Below are 14,229 nucleotides of genomic sequence, written 5' to 3' on the forward strand. Positions count from 1 at the left end.
TTTTCATGTATCCTTTTACAATGTATCTTTTTACATCTGTTTGGAGGCTGTAGAAGCTCTACACAGTGCTGAAACAAACCCGAATTTTTCTCCCATTGACTTTAATGGGATTCGAATTCGATGTTCGACCACCCGAATTTCTTTGCTATATTCGGCCGAATAGCTGCCGAATCGAATAGTGAGCTATTCGACCAACACTATTCCTCACCCATTTTGGATAGCTTTGACTTTACAACAAACTTTCAATGTACTTATCCTTGTTTTTCTTACTGGTTCTTAAGCTGAAGTAAGGTTGATCCTCTGCAGACCAACAAATGTTATTTCTAGGACAAGCAACCACTCTTGCAAACAAGAACATTTCCTTACAGGATTCCATGAAGGCAGAGTGCTTGCATGTGCCACAATCATGTTTATGTAATTTACTATTAGATCAATAAATAGCTGTGTTCTAGTGCTATCTGCCTGCATTTTCTGTGTATTTTACATAGATCCCATAAGCAACATGCATGCATCCTAATATGCGTGCCTAAATTCTTCCTCCTTCAAGGCTGTGACTTCAAGGTTAGAGTGTAATTTTTAAGGGCACTGAAAATCAAGTTACAGACACCAAGGACATCATGGATTTTGTTTGTATTTGTATGGACTGTCATTATTTTAATGTATAGTTGGTAACACTACACTGCATGTGTCAAATAGCAGCATATGCCAATGACGCGAATATTGGAAAATCTAAAATTTACATAAGTATATTTTGTTGGAAAGCAAAAAAGCAGAAGGTGACTAAAACAGAAACTGTAAATGTGTACTTGCCACATAACTTTAATTTACAGACCATTTTTTATAATTTTTCTTTTAAGTCATGTTTCCTTAACCTCCCTAAATGCAATTTTTATTCAAAATTCAAAGGTCATAGACTTCAATAGATAAATCCATTTGGTGTTACATTTGGGGCACAGACATATTGGGGTCTATTTATGAATATTTTCACCCAAGATTCACTCAGCATTTGCCCAAAATGTACACATTGTTTTACAGTGGAGCCAATTAGGAATTGTGAGAGATGAGTTTTTCCCATGATTTATATATTTTCTGATTTTTTTTATTAAGTGGTTATTGTGTGGATTTTAGTTAAAAGGTGAGTAAAATGTTTATAAATAGACCCCCATGTTTGCTTGGCACTATGAGAGGGCGTACAAATCTTTGATATGGAACTTTGAACAGAAATTAAAACTCAAAAATTTCTCTAATTTGTGCATTTGTGTTTCTCATACTTAATTTTACAAAGGTCTGTGAAATATAGTATATATATATTACCAAAATTATCTGTTTGGAAAAAAATTACTTTTCCTGCCTCCTGAAGTAATAAAGATGGCCACCTGCTCTTTGTGAGGTTTGTATATAATTTGATTAGTATGCATAGTGATTACATGGAATCTAGATAGTGATAAAAAGTAGAAACATAAACTATTTTGACAATAGGATGCCAGCTACTAAGTAGGTAACTGCATCAGGTACTTGAATTTAGTAGAGATGGCCATAAGGTATAAAATTATACGGTTTAAAAAGTGCATGGTGAGCCTAAAGCATAAATGATAGTAAAAAGGGAGAAGCTTACCTGGTTATATCGCCAGAGAGAGTTGGCAGAAAAATGGTTAAAAATGTGCCATGCAGAGTTTGTAGCTAGCCAGAAGGTGCTGGTGTGTTGTCGCTCGCCTTCTATGGGCATGAAAATGGCATTGTGTGTAAGGAAGTACACATGCGCAAAATGTTCAGCGCATGTGCAAGTGTGCGGTGAGTCCAAAAGTGCCCTTCTCCTTCTGACCATATTCTGTGGCTAAACAAGCTGCCCCAAAGAATACGGGGGGAGAAGTCACCTAGTCACGAGCCATGAGCGATCGCATCGTATGGCATCCGGCTAACAAGGCGGCCCAGTTATCAGGATGCTGGGTCCCCTGCTAGACACAGAAAAAGGGAGAAAGAGGAGGGCAGTGTGGGAGGGATTATGCAAATACTATGTGTCAGTGGTGTGGTGGGAACATGTGTATGGGCATTTCTCATTTCTTACGTTTTGGACTGAACGAATGAGTGTATTGCAGGGGTGTACAAAAGTAGATTAATCTTGGGAAGTAGTTACATAGTAGGTTAGGTTGAAAAAAGACATAAGTCAATCAAGTTTAACCACATATCTATACACACTATATACACTAGGGAAATAAACATATATATACATCTATTAAACATCAGAAAACATCAGTAATGCATATATACATGCATTGATACCTGTCAGAGGTAGAATGTATCCTGAAGCTCAAAATGGATGCATAGGTTTTCTTATTGTACCCTGACATTTTTTTAGGGGGTCTGGTCAAACGTGCACTGGCAAGCTTGGCCACTCTTCTCATGCCAAGCACCATTATAGTTTCTTTGTGTTTTATTATATATATAATGCACGCATGATTATGTTGCCCAGTAACTAACAGTTGTAAAGTTCAACAATACCAGTAAATAAATATACTAGTATATAAATATTAAAAACAAGTGATAATACTGCAAGACATACAAGCCACATACATGAATACATACATACATACACTTCTTTAGGAGGCGAGATTTCTCATGATTTTGAATGTATGTAATAAAATTGTATACGTTTAATTTTTTGGGATTTTGTTATTATGTGAATCAACTTTTATTCTTTGTTTGCAATTTTGAAATTATATATAAAGGCTTTTAACCATAGAAACAAATATCCTCCTGAAGAAGTGGACCAGATCCACGAAACGCATGGAGGATGATTCATGCACATATGGTTTGCATGTAATGCTGTATTTTTGCTTGTTTTTAATATTTATATTAAAAATTTAAATGTTAACGTTATTGTTGAATTTTACAACTGTTAGTTATTCGGCAACACATTCATGTGTTTGACAGGGGGGCAAACAAGCACAGACAAGGCACAAGACAATGACAAAACAGATATAAATGGGCATAACGTTATCTGTAACCTTAACCTCTGACACATCTCACAATGATCAAGGTAAAGGGCTTATTTCTTGCTTGTCTGCGCGGAGTCCGGTGTCAGTGAGGACTTCATGCAGAACACGTTCTTGGATTCGGAGTGGGCATGGTCCATGTGGGTCCCGCACAGCACACACCTACTACAAACGTAGGGGGTTCCCTGTGCATAATATTGATTTAATGACAGAGGCGGCAGGCAAGTGAAAACCTGAACACAAGTCGCTATTGGACCGTGGGCTGGACTTTGGACATGCCTGGTGTATTGTGTGGATATGTTGGGATCCGATATGAGAGTGTAGAATGCAACGATTGTGAAAAATGAGTGATATATTGTGGATGAATGTGAGTGTGAAGGTATGCATATAAATATAAGCGACCAGGGAAGTTCAAAAGACAAAATATATGAACTAAAAATGTATTAAGGGACACAGCAATGATCCAGAGTAAATTAAACTAATCAGATAGTACAGTCATGATTCAAAAGAGTACAAAAATAATTCTATGTTTAAGAAATTATATGATTTGCCAAAGTGAAAGTGTGCTGTGTCTTAAGTACAGAATAGTATTAGTATTTAATAGGAGGTATTGATCAGCAAATATAATGTCAGTGTGTTAAATTTTAAATCTTATCGCATAATAGGGTTCAATAAGAATATATAAAAATTGCTTGCATGATTGCAGTGGGTCTGATGCTTTTAAGATTACTGATTGTATAGAACTTGCTAACCGCATTTACTTAATATATTATTATTACATTTGCTGATATTTAATATGCTCAACTTGTTGAATAAAAATTTGTAGAGAAGATCGTGCCGGTCAGCTTGTTTAGAGCGTTCAATTGTAGGTATATTAATACACATAAAAATGCTATCTTAGCTGAATCACTTGGCACTTAGGACACCCATGTAATTGTACATGGGCAGGAATGTCCTAACAATAAAAAATGGATGCATTATTTGTATTGTACACAAACGTGTGCAAACATGTGAAAATGGGTGCACATACATGTTTATCAATATACATATAGATATAGAGAAAATGGAAAAAAGTAAGAATAACCTGATTTATATAGGAGGTGGTGGTGGCTCACAAGACTAGTAGTTGAAATATAAGTCCTAATCATGTCTAATGGCAGGTAAAAGATTTAGGCCCTGATTTATCAATGAAATGCGCGTACGCTTGACGCGCGTATTTACACGCCAATATGAGAGGCGTTTTTCCGCGGGCCGGAGTCGAGTGCTAGTACACGTGCTTTCATTTGCCAGTCGGATTCCTGCCTTGATAAATGAGCAATAGGGGTTGCGAATCTGCAAATTAGGGCGATTAGTTTGCAGCTGCGATTAAGGAGGATCTGTTAAGCTCTGTCAATAGTCAGGTCATAGCAATTAGTTAGCGCACACCTGCTCCCAGTTCCGTGTGCATCTACAGTCGAATACAGTTCAATTTGAATCTTTAATTCTTCATCTTCTTTTGGGTAAGTGCTACTTTTTTGGGTTATATTGTACTCATTCACAAAATTAATCAATTTCTTGTTACATTTGTTGCACTGTTTTCATACTTTTTTGGTTTGCTTTGCAACACTGCAAACTAATTGAGATCAAGCTGTATATATACTAGTAAGCACTTCATAATATGTCATCTCACAGTAGTATGAATTGTAAAAAATTCTCACCAAGCATTACATATCTCCCATTCTATTGTGTGTGAAATTCCCCCACCTACTAGATTGTAAGCTCTTCGGGGCAGGGTCCTCTGCTCCTGTATCACTGTCTGTATTAGTCTGTCATTTGCATTTCCTATTTAATGTACAGTGCTGCGTAATATGTTGGCACTATATAAATCCTGTTTATTAATAATAATATTAATAATAATAAATATGTCTGCTATTTCATTTCCCAAACGATGAAAGTGTGCTTGCTATGACTTACACTCCTAGGTTGGTTTGTAACCCAAACATGATGTGCTGAAATATGTAATGCATGCACTGTAAACATATGTAAATACTCACGCGCAAATACATTAGCAATAAGTTCATCCCTTACTCGACGGCCCTCTGCTGTGCTTTGGGAGCTGGAGGCAGGATGTTGATGCACCTGTGGCTTGATATTCCTCTGGAATGTCCTAGGTATCAACATAGTGCAAGCACAGATTATGTAGGACGCAGCATGCCATGATGACTCAGGCAGCTTTCCATGGTGCAAACAAGAGCTCACCACCGGGCCAGGCCAAGCACAGAAACCGTGCTTTTGGCAGCCCGATGGTTTGCTCCACAACCCCCCAGCTTTTTTGCAGAACCTTGTTGTAATTATGCTCTGCTTGAGACCAGGGGTGACCCACAGCTGTCATAAGCCATGGAAGCTGCCCGTATCCTTTGTCAGCTGTAAAAAGACAAACATAATATGTGTTAGTTCTTGGTATAGTAAGTGTTCTGTGAATGCAGTGTAACACTAGAGTTTTTTTACAAAGGTTGTTAAGGGCTGTGCTCCTCGGTCACTTTATTGCTTTTTGGTTGTTAGGAGACATTGTTACTACTGTCTAGTGTTGATCGAATAGCTCACTATTTGATTAGTCAGCTATTCGCTCAAATAGAGCAAAATTATTCGGGTGGTCGAATGTCAAAGTCGAACATCAATACAGTCATTGGGAGGAAAAATTCGGGTTTTTTTCAGCAATGTGTAGAGCTTCTACAGCCTCCAAACAGATGTAAAAAGATACATAATAAAAAGATACATTGTAAAAGGATACATAAAAAGATACATTATAAAAGCATACATAAAAAGATACTTAGCACTATTACATACCCATGTACTTCACATGAATATTAAAGAGCACCTGTCACATCAATATTAGGCTAAAGCTAGGTACACACTTCCAATAATTATTGTTAGAAAACGAATGATTACGACCGATCAACGATTATTTAGCAGGACTTTGGAATCTGGAAGCCCCCTTTAATAGGGAGACTCCCAGATCTCCACCACCCCACCCTGGGGAACGAGTACAGGGGTACATAAAACCCCTTACTCATTCCCTGAAAGGGTTAAAATATATGTAAAAAATAGGATAAGGCTTTAATGTTAAAATATTTTATTAATGTGTGTGTGTTTGTGTAACTAAACTTTTTTTTTTGTTACAGGTTATCCCAATGACAGGATGATTTCCAGGGCTGTAATGAACACAGCCCTGGAAATCCTCCTGACAGTTAGGGATTGCAGGGCACTAGGAGTTAAATGAGGACAAGCCTCTCTATTCACCCCTAGTGCTCTGTTATTTGCTGAGGTTTTACGTTTCTCAGCCATTTAGCACTAGACATAAATGGGGAGACTTGTGCCCATTCATCTCTAGTGCTCTGTGATTGGCTGAGAAATAGGAAACCCTGATGATAGCTCAAGCATCATCAGGATTTCCATTTCCTCAGCCAATCAAGGAGCAGAGCAGTCAGCAGAGCTTTACTATGCTGACAGCTCCGGTCCCCTGATCACTCCTGCAGCCCTAGAGGAGCTGTGACATGTTTTACAGATACAGAACACATGTCACAGCTCTGACATGTGTTCTGTATCTGTAATATATGTCACAGCTACTCTAGGGCCGTGGGAGTAATCAGGGGAGTAGAGCTGTCAGCATAGCAGAGCTCCGCTGACTGCTCTGCTCCCTGATTGGCTGAGGAAAGGGAAATCCTGATGATACATATCTCCATTCAACCTCTATTGCCCTGGTATTGCCTGCTGTTACAGCTAATTGAAGACACGTGCTTCCACTTAGCTGTAGCCGCAAAGTTCCCACGATCCGGGAATCCAACAATGACATTATGATTCATAATGACATTGTCGGATAACCTGTAAAAAATTAAAAAAAAAACGAGTTAAGATAAAAACACACACAAATTAAATTCAGTTAGGATTAATTTTTATTTTTTTTTTAAACTTTTTTATTTCCTGAACTTTTGCAGTCGAATCCCATGTTTTTCGGGTCCGGTCTATCAGAATTCCAACAGCCATATTCAGGTCGAATAAAAGGACAACCCAAATTCGAACACCAACACTACTACTGACTACCACACTGAAGTACTGTGAGCTGTGAAAATTAATTTATACTAGGGCTTCCGGGAATATCAGAAAGCTGGTTCTTCCCCCATGCTCCCAATATTGTACAATACTTATGAACTATTTGCTAAACCAGATGTTAGCACACAATATGGCATATATACAATACAGGTCATAGCCTGGCATTCTGACAATGCAAAGGGACATAGCAACATAATAAGTGTCTTTATGATTTTACTACTGTTAGTTATATTACAGTAACAACATTATACATTACCTATTAACCAGCCCTCAGGCATTTCTCCAGAGATTAATTTCTGGTAGAGGGCTGTCTGACGCAGGATATAGGCATCATGGCATGATCCTGGGAAACCTGTGCGTGCACTCATGATTTTCCTGTTGGCATCACAGACTATTTGTACATTCAGTGAATGATATCGCTTCCGGTTGCGTAAGGCGATTTCCTGTAGTTTAGGAGCCTGAATTGCCACATGGGTGCCATCGACCCATGGCCCCCAAAATATTAGGAAATGCTGCTCGCCTGAAGAAACCTTTACCTTCCTTCACTCCTGAGCTGTTTGGGGGAAGTGAATATTTAGTGGGACAAGGTCCACAATGGCATTTATGACCTTCGTAAAAAAACCTGGAAACTGTGTGCTGGCTTAGTCCACAAATTAAAGCTAAGGAGGTTTGAAAGGAACCCCTTCCTAAAATATACAGAGTGGGCAAGAGCCTGGTCATTCCTGGCACTGCCTGGAGTTGTGTTTGATGCCACAACAGCAGTGGTGAAGAGCAATTCTACTTCAATATCCTCCTCCATGACAACAACGAGCACAATCCTCGCCCCAACGCACATTTGAGTGCACATGAATGTGCACACGTACCTCGCATACACGTGCGCCTGTACTGCACATGAACCGCGCATAAACGTGCACACGTACTGTATCCCTATAATTTTTCACAGAGCTTCTTAGCCATTCTGCATGCAAACCAAAAATTTACAAAGCAAAAAATAACCACACAAACCAGAAGGCTGCTACAAGAAAAACAAAAAGTAGGAATACACCATTTACTTTATTCCTCCAAAAAATGTTTTTAGTGTGTTGTCGCATATCTGTTTTATTTTTTTCCTTCTAGTAACATGGAGCCAAGGAGAATGACCACCGCCACCACCATTACCGTTGCTGTCGCTGCTGCTGCTGCCGGCCCCGCCACCACCACCCGTCCCTGCTGCTGGCCCCGCCACCACCACCACCCCAGGGTCTTCAGTCCAGGCCCTCAACCTGGCACCTCAGCCAGTTTGAGCCGGACCAGGGATTCTGCTTTCAAGGCAACCAGCTTCACTCCTGAGCAAATGCAGCCCTCATGGACTCCTACGTACAACATTTTCCACGCCTCCGTGGGGGCTTGCACTCCCAGACCTCCCATGCTGTAAGGCAGGGACTCTGGGAGGAAATTGCCAGGAGTGTTGATGTGAGGGACATCTTCAGACACGTCAAAAGGGTCCTGGGCACAGAGGCCGGAAAGAGTGGGACCAATCCTGAACATCTTGTGCAGCATCTCAGGGAGTACGAAAGATTGGCGTTGCCATTCATTGGTCCAGAAACGATGGTAGGAGTGGACTACAGGGATGTCTCCAATGCTTGGCAACCGTGTAAGTTCAATCTTTTTACATGACCTAATTACCATTGTTAATTGATTTTTGCATTGTTTTGGGATTGCAACAGTTTAGTCATTAGCATTGAGAACAAAATAGGATTGTGTTTTTACTTACTTATGTTTGGGGTGAAATATGGGATCATTTTTTTAAAATGACCTCTTTAGTGTATTTTTACCTTCTTTTGACTTGCATCAACGATGTGTGTATTTAATTTTTTTACAATAGTACGCCCTGAGACACAGCAGTCCCCTCCTGCCCTCTGTGCTCGGGGTGATGTGGATGATGAGGATGTCACTTTGCATCAAGAATGACACTGGGCTTCCTCCTGGTAAGATGAACCTTCATGAACTTTCATGGTATATCTTGTTTGACATTGTGCATGTGTCTCTAATCATGTTTATAACAACACTCATATGTAAAATGAGTATTTAATTTCACACATTTTTTGCTCTGGAAGTGTTGTGTTTTGTGGTTATATTTGTGGTGAACTGATCAATCCAAATGAACTTGGGTTAGAGTCAAGCTCACTCTGTTTCATTTGTATTTTTGCTTGATTTAACAGATCACTATCTACAGGAGGAGGTAGTTGATCCACTGCAGAGAAGCCTGGAGGAGAATACAGGTAATTTGGTTTGTGTGTGTGTTCAGCCTTCCAAAAGCTAAGTAATAACCTTCGATCTTTCTATAATGTATCTATATCTGTATATATAAGATTTGTTAAATTTTCTTTGGAGATGTTTTTGGTGCAGCCTTCCTTTGGGTCTGAACTTATTTAGTTAAATATTTGAAGTAGACACTAATTTCTGTCTGAATGTCAAAAATAATTTTGCCTGTGCAAAATATTGGGGACTTTTGATATGTGAAGACTTGTCACCACATTCATTCATTTTGATGTGATTTATCATGTGCCTTTGTAGAACATCCACGTCTGCTGGTTTCTGGTTCTGAAGAGTTTTCACGGGCTGCATCCACTGTGGAGGTAGGCAAGAACTGGTCTGTTAGTGTTTATTTTGGGATGTGTTGAGGGAATGAACCGTTCCCAATGTGTTCCATTTGTGTTTTTTTTGTTTAGGGTCCCTCAGGTGGACATTTACCATAAGAAGAAGAGGAGACACCTGAGGTTTCCGTAAGCAACCCATGTTTAATGTTTAGGATTCAGAATAAATGTGTCTAACATTTTGTCTAACATTTGTTGATGTTCCAATGTCAGGATACTGTCTGCATAATGTTATGGTGACCCACAAAGTTATGTGATACTGTAGTCATTTTTTATTTTCCCTTTATAGCAACCAGTGGATGCAGGTGGATTGGGTCAACCCAGTGTGGGCAGCCAGCTTCTAAGCCTCACTCAGAGGCTGGTTGGCCCTTTTGATAGAGTAGTGGAATCAAGGATGTTTGCCCCAAGTTCAAATAATTTGGAACCGGTCCTTGCGCTCCTACATGAAAACTTCAATCAAAATCGCCAGGACCGAGAATTTACCCAACAACATCTGGCGGCCGTGGATCGTCTGATAGAATCAGTCCAACAACAATCGGCCACTTTGGGTGCCTACATGTTCAGATTTGACCATCTCTGTAACATGTTAAGTGAATCCCTGGCCAACAATCTCAGCTAAATCAGGGGATTTTTCACAGGCTGGGTTGGCAAATCCCAAAAAGTCCAGCTGGCCCCATCCCCAGCAGAGCAGCCAGCGCCATCATTCTTCCCGGCTCCACCCTGTTTCCCAACTCCACCCTGTTCCACGGGTGTTACCTGGCTACTTTCACCTCCTGGCCACCCATCCCATGCCTTTGCCCGCCCACACTGTGCCCCTGCCCACCCAATTTGTGCCTCTGCCCACCCACTCTGTGACCCTGCAAGCCCACCCTGTGCCCCTGCTCGCCCAATTTGAGCCCCTACCAGCCCACCCTGTGCCCCTGCCTGCTTAATTTGTGCCCCTTGCCACCCACCCCGTGCCCCTGCCTTCCCAATTTGTACCCCTGGCCACCCACCCTGTGCCCCTGCCCGTCCAATTTATGCCCCCACCGACCCACCCCATGCCCCTGCCAGCCCAATTTTTGCCCCTGGCCACCCACCCTGCTCTCCTTGCCTCACAGCCAGTGCCCCTGCCCCTGCACCTCCTAACACACGGGCAAGTAATCGCTGTGCTCTGGAGGAGGGCCGCACGGTCTAAAATGGCATTAAAACCTTCATAAACACCCAGGAAACTGTAGCACATGCACGGCCGTGCTATGAACGTGGACCGCGTCTATGGGCGTGCTGTGGGGGGTCCCATGGCCAAGCTGTTGGGGTGGGCTGCGCCCGTGGCTAGGCTGTTGAAGTGTCCAGTGTTTCCGGTCTGGGTGAAGTATGTCGATGGATGCCGGGTGCCATGTGAGAACATTCTTCACATTCTTTCAGTCATTCTCCACTCAATTTTTTCTGGATTCCATGAGATCTACAGTGTGGGTTTGAGTTGGGATCCTGTGTGAAGACACTTGTTTGTATAAAATAGCTTAATCTCTATTTTGTGTTTGCCCAATGTCCACAGGTTAGTAACCCTCACACTTTGACACTTTACCTATCTAAGTTTCTTTTGATGTGGCCCAAGTATGCTCCAAATGCAGTTTTGCTATCTAATCCCAGAAGAATGTTCCAGTTTGTAAATTTGTCAAAGTGATTCTAATCAAGAATGAAGTCTCAGCTAAATACAAGTATTGCTGTAATTACCTTAAAAAAGCTAAACATTATTTCCAAATACAAGATTGCATCTTTGTTCACTAAATGAATACAAATCTAGCTATATCTAGGGACCAAATATGGCACACCTCACCTCTCTGACACTTGTCTGTAACATAAATGTGCTTGCTAATAGGTCAACTACTTTTCTGTTGGTTAAAATGACATACTAAGATGTTCAGCAGTGTATTCTATGCCAAATGTATTCTTGAATGATGTTACAATTACATATATTTTGAAGAGGACATAACTAACATACCCAACTCTGTTACTTTTAAGGTCACAGGATATTTTGAGAATGAAGTGACCAATGCAGGAATGTAGCAAACTCGGCCAAGCTGCAAAACAGGTTGGTGTAGGATAAGAGCCTGTTCGATATTTTATGGTTCAAAGAACCATTGTGTACAAACTACACACCTACACATCGGAACCTCCTCAGGAGGGCTGCCTGCCTCTATCGATGTGGAACTGGCTGTGTTTGTGGAAGAAGACCAAAAAAATAAGAGAGGTAAGTACCTACCAAATGCAATAGTTTAATATACAGCTAGTTCCTAAATTGCACAGTGCTAAAGAATTCAAGTTATGTCATCTCATCTGACTGGTTTGTTGTTTACACCGCGCCAAACAAGAAAGAAAGGTTATTCCTGGGCCAAGATAATTATGGCTATGAAACTAAAGTGATACAGTTTGTTGGCAATGAAGGTTGTGGGTTTTCACAAGGGACAAACTTGGCTAAGTTACATTTACACTTTGTCTTCTGTTAAAAGCTGCCTAGACATGAAGCTAGTCATACACTCCTAATGATACTTGATGGAACTAGGCCTAACAAACTAATTCCTAGTTTAAATTCATAGTTCTAAAGAAATGTTCACAATATCTAAAATGGAGAAATACTTATTTTCAGATGAGGAACTTGTGTCCTGTGGAGGAGGTGCTGGCAAGGGCGCACCACTAGCTGTAGATAAAAAATTACCACCATAAGTAAAAGTGGGTGGGCAGGACTAAAGTAGATTTGTAAGGTTAGTTAAGGTGAATAGATTAATGCAGAACTTCTAAATGATACTTTCTGCCTACATCAAAAATTCTGAGCAAACATTTGTCAGTACAACTATGGACAACTAAACAACTCATGTCTATTTTTCATCTTGCTAGCCAACAACCTGGAAAGAACCTTCATTTGATGCATGATTAATGACTGGAAGCTACATGAAATCCTGCTAGATCTTTCTTTGTATTTGTTACAAAAAATGGTGAAAGTAGTGTGAGAATGTGTTGAATTGCAACATATGTTACAAAAGTTGACTCTAAGGTTAGGTTACAGGCAATCTCCTTGGCTTCGGCCTCCTCCTTTTCTTTATCGAAGGACTCTGGCTGCTGATGTTGGGCATCGGGCTCCTCCTCCGGTGATGGCTCCTCCTCCCCCAGGATGTCACCTCCTCCCCTGGGATGTCACCTCCTCCTCATCTAACTCCTCCTGCCTGACTGGCTCCTCTTCCTGAGATTGCTCCTTCCCCCAGGGATGTCTCCTCCACATCCCGGGGGAGGGCCTGTCACCTTGTGTGGCCGCTGGATAATTAGCAGCCGCAGGTGTGATGGAGAGTTGGCTGTATTAACAAAAACAAATATCCAAAATTTTTAAGGGTAGTAAAATATGGGAATTGAAAAACAAACAGTTCTAGGCTAAACAATACTACTCTACACAAACAACAAACATTCTAAAACACCAGTCCTTAACAAGAGGAGAAGACAAAATGCAAAACTTACCAGACAGGATGCAGTCCCCACTTCACGCACCAAATCCAGTCTCCTCTGCTTTAGGTCGCTCCATACGTGCAGGATTTGGGCCACAGTTGGCCGCGTACCTGCAGGGGTCCAGAGCCTGTCTGCAAGCCTCTCCGCAATCCGAAGCTTGCCATAAATTTGACATCTGCTGGTCATACCGGTGCTGAATCATTGTCTAAAGAAAAAGAGAAACAAAATGTGAGTTATTTTGACAACAACCAAACACCTGTTAAAAACAAAAAAAAGAGATCACTGATTGATTAACTGATGGATTGATATATAATCTGTTGCAAATTGACATAGTTTGGTTGCAATTGTAAACTGTTTGTTTGTTAATATTGTGTGTAGATATATATGGGTATACTATTACAATTACTAAGAAGCTTCCGGTTGCCACCCCCACTAAACTTAATCCAAGATAAACCACTGTAAAAACAATAATTGTGCTCCTAGATGTAAACTGTTTATCCGGTTTTAGTGAAGCATTAGTAAGTGCCAGACATACATACAATCTAGGGGCATAATGTAACCACCGTTACATTAGGTCAGATAATGCAGCACATCTGGATTTATTTTGTTGACACGGGAAAAAAAAACAAAAAAAGAAAACAAAAAGTGGAGAAATACTAAACACGGGATTTTCTATGAGACACAGTAGAATAATGTGCCTTCACCAAAATCAGGATTGTGGTCTCAGCTATCAAGAGGACACTCTACCAGAAGGCTTCCACTGTCCTCTGGACAAAGAAAGATCATTTCCAGCCTTGCGTGATAGCGAGGAGGCTAATTAGTGCTCTTCAAATGATCTACCTCTGATTGAGCTTAATGGGGTAGAATCCTGAAGATTTTTACAAACCATACATACACAGATCAAAATATGTGCATGTACATATTTGTCAACAGCCAACTTTAGGTGTGTGGACCCCTACCCAGCTCTCATCTGCAGCTCTAATCCATTGAAAGAAAAATAGAGGACACTCTATTCTCATCTGTCATCCGTGCAGAGG

Source organism: Pyxicephalus adspersus, chromosome Z (assembly GCF_032062135.1).
Source record: "Pyxicephalus adspersus chromosome Z, UCB_Pads_2.0, whole genome shotgun sequence".
Taxonomy (NCBI): domain Eukaryota; kingdom Metazoa; phylum Chordata; class Amphibia; order Anura; family Pyxicephalidae; genus Pyxicephalus; species Pyxicephalus adspersus.